The 3,447-nt window shown below is 38.1% G+C and overlaps 1 long non-coding RNA gene across 1 annotated transcript in view; it reads left to right on the forward strand.

Annotated features, from left to right (window-relative positions):
* The first annotated feature begins 836 nt into the window (after positions 1-836).
* LOC104954745 (uncharacterized) overlaps positions 837-3,447 on the forward strand; it is a 5,462-nt gene continuing 2,851 nt past the window's right edge. Inside the window, exons 1-2 of the long non-coding RNA XR_799375.1 lie at positions 837-913; positions 1,132-1,210. This is a non-coding gene — a long non-coding RNA (uncharacterized lncRNA). The remainder of the gene's footprint in view (positions 914-1,131; positions 1,211-3,447) is intronic.

Consider the following 3,447-nt stretch of genomic DNA (forward strand, 5'->3'; position numbering starts at 1 on the left):
TATATTAGATAAATAATTTCTAAGTTGCAGCCAGATGAATGTTGTGGATGTTCTTTCAAAGTTCAGGTTTTTAATAGTCTTATGGCCTGTGGGATGAAGCTGTCGCTGAGTCTGGTGGTTTTAGTCCGGATGCTGCGGCACTGCCTGCCAGACAGTAGCAGACTGAACAGTTTGAGGCTGGGGTGATGGGGGTCTCTGATAATCCTGAGGGCTTTCTTCCTGAGCCGCTGGGAGTAAACGTCCTCCATGGATGGCAGCTCCGTCCTGGTGATGTGCTGTGCAGTGTTCACCATCTTAAATGATTAGCTAACCCTACAGAAGAATATATTTATATTTCGTGGTCTAGTGCAAGATCAGTACAGCAAAGAAAATTGTGTTGATTTCATATATTTTGTTGTGTTTTCGCCCACTTGTAACTATGGTAAACAGTTTTGTTATACAAATAATACATTTTTCAAACACCTCTGTATTGTACGAACATATTCTCAAAAGGCAACAGGTCAAAAAAGGCTTTAAAACTGAAATGTCTAATGCTCAAACTTGTACACCATAGGAGCAGTGTTTCAATGAACTAACCTCAGCATATAGCTATGAGCTAACCGCTTAGCTATTTACGCTAGTTCTTAATTTCCTTCATTAATCTACATGTGTATTTCCAGCCATGAAATAGGCTATTACTTCATACTGGGATGTTTCGGTACAAATAGCATAAACCTTTCAGTTTTAATAAATATGTGTTGCTTTTTGAGTGTGACAGAATTTGACAGAATAATTACAAATTCTACAAAATAACATCCTTATTTACAAGATTGTGTGTCTTTGTTCCCGTGTGTGTGTCACAGCTAACAGAGCGCCGAACGCAGCAGCCAGCAGCTCTCAGACAGGAGACGCCTTAGGGAAAGCACTCGCATCTGTAAGTGAAACACACCAACACGCATGTAAACATAGGCCTAAATACACATGTCAAATATCAGCCGAATGACACGTGTCAACTACTTGTTCAGTAAGTCATAAATGCAACATGGCTTTTTAATGTTTCTCCATTTTAAAACTATTGCATTTTGTCTTTTTAATATTTGTTTTGCCTTTCAGAGTTGCAGACTCTTTTGAAACGTTTTGTTGTGTTTTCAGATCTACTCTCCGGACCACACGAACAACAGCTACTCGTCCAATCCCTCCACACCAGTCGGCTCCCCGCCCTCCCTCACAGGTATCACATCACACTCACAGTCCTCCTCACAGTCTTAAATTTGTTTTACTGACTTTACACTTCACTTGGACTTGTTTCCAATTGCGTGAGACGTGACTTGAACTTGTTGCAAACGACTTTTTACATGAGTTGATCTTGTTTAGGATGATTTTCAACTTACATGGACATTGTTTCGAGTGACTTGAACTCGTCACAAATGACTTAGACTGACACTTGTTTGAAATGACTTGAGGCTTTAATGGAAATTGTTTGAAATGACCAGCGACAAGACTTACATTTGTTTCAAATGACTTGTGAATGCAACCTACGTTAGAAGTTGTTTTTAAATGACTTGAGACTTACAATGAAATTGTTTCAAATGAGAAAAGCAAAAAAACTTACAATGTGTTTCTATTGACTTGAAACTTGACTTGAACTTGTTTCAAAAGACTGGAAACTAAAGTTTAACATGTTCAAATGATTTTATTCTTGATATGACCCTAATTCAATTGACTTAAATACAGCTCTGGGAAGTAGAAGTGTAAGAAATGGGAGTAAAACATATAAACCGACTAAAAACAACACATTTACCTAAAGCTCTTCATTTGTTTGTAATAAATTAAAGGCATCTCTGCTTCTTAAGTGTAATCACTTGGGCGTAAAACAGGACCATAAAAACTCATTCATAATCCCTGTGTGTCCTTTACCCCCCCCCCCCACACACACACTCCCCCTGCTCCTCTTATTTCAACAAATTAGGCTGGTGTTGTAAACTCTCCCCGCTCCTTAAAGTGAAAAATGACTTTTCCTAATAATAGTTGTGTCGAATTTGTCTCTAATTGACGCTGCGACACACACCGTTTGATATTTCCACGCCTGGTGACTGATAGCTTTAATTACGAGCACCACTCAGACAAATCGTTCACAAACCTACCGGCTCCCAGAACACCAGCCCCCCCCCCCCCCTCTCTTCCTCCTCCTCCTCCTCGTCATTATAGCTGCCTCGGATATTGCCTGTGAAACCATAATTGGTGTTTATCATTGTGTCAGAGTTACTCCACTTTTTACAAATTAGAAATGAAGCCTATTAGAGCAAACTACATGCAAATTGATATACAAGGCTAATTCTACCAGGGTGTTTTACAGGGTTGGACTTGGAATAATTTACCCTGCCGTTTAATACATATATTTGTATTTGCACATGAATGTACCCAGGTGATTACTCATTAATTAGCATATGGAAATGAGCATGTAATATGAATGGAGAGAATAGACTGCGAGACAAAATGGGAAGACAATTAGAAAAAAGGGGGAGAAACACAAGCTAATGAGATGAGATCAGAGTTACAAAGGAGGGATCAGTGGTGGGGGCACAGAGGAGGTGAGATGGGGAGTAAGGAGGGGAAACTAAGGTAGGAAGGAGGAGACGGAAGAATTAGAAAGATAGGGATAAAGAAAGAAGAGGAAATGAAGGGTAGGAAAACGATGCAGAAATAGGAAGGACTCAACTATGTTGAAAGGCAAAGGAAAGACAAGGAGATTCAGGTAAATAAAATAAGAGCCAAGTCATTGTGATATGATGACGGAGGAAGAGTAAAGATTAGGGGTGCACCGAATGGGAAATTCTTGGCCGAAACCGATACCGAAAATAGGAAACAGTTGGCCGAAAACCGAATGCCGAAAGGCCGAAAATGATTAATAGAAATATATATATATATATATAATGTATACATTTTTTACCAATGTTGTTCAGCTACCTGATTATGGAAAAATAAATGATTATGGCAAAACTTAACTTAAATAATAATCACTATTATGGGTCCATAAAACATTTATTCATCACTTTTGAATGCATACTGTACATTCATTCCAAGTCAAGTGCATTTTCTTTTCTCTGTAGGATAACTACAACAAAGTGCATTCAGAACAAAGCCAAGGTGCTTTAAAATAAACATCTAGGCCAGTAGGCCTACAACAAAATAGTGTAAATAAAGACTGTAACAGCCAGGCCTTCAACAACAAAGAATGCACCTATAAGTGCATGTATACAAATGTGCAAACTGGATAAATCCACATGAATGTAACTATTTACAAATGAAATTACAATTCAATTTCAAGAATCTGTAAATAAGGCTGTCTGTCCTCATAAGCAAAGTAGTAAACATTGTATAAACATACATAAAGTGAAAACTGGATACAAAATCCACAATCAATTGCAAATTAAATTACAAATTTCAAGAAATCTGCAAATAAGGTGG

This window comes from Notothenia coriiceps, unplaced genomic scaffold, assembly GCF_000735185.1.
Source record: "Notothenia coriiceps isolate Sejong01 unplaced genomic scaffold, NC01 NC01_scaffold00023791, whole genome shotgun sequence".
NCBI lineage: Eukaryota > Metazoa > Chordata > Actinopteri > Perciformes > Nototheniidae > Notothenia > Notothenia coriiceps.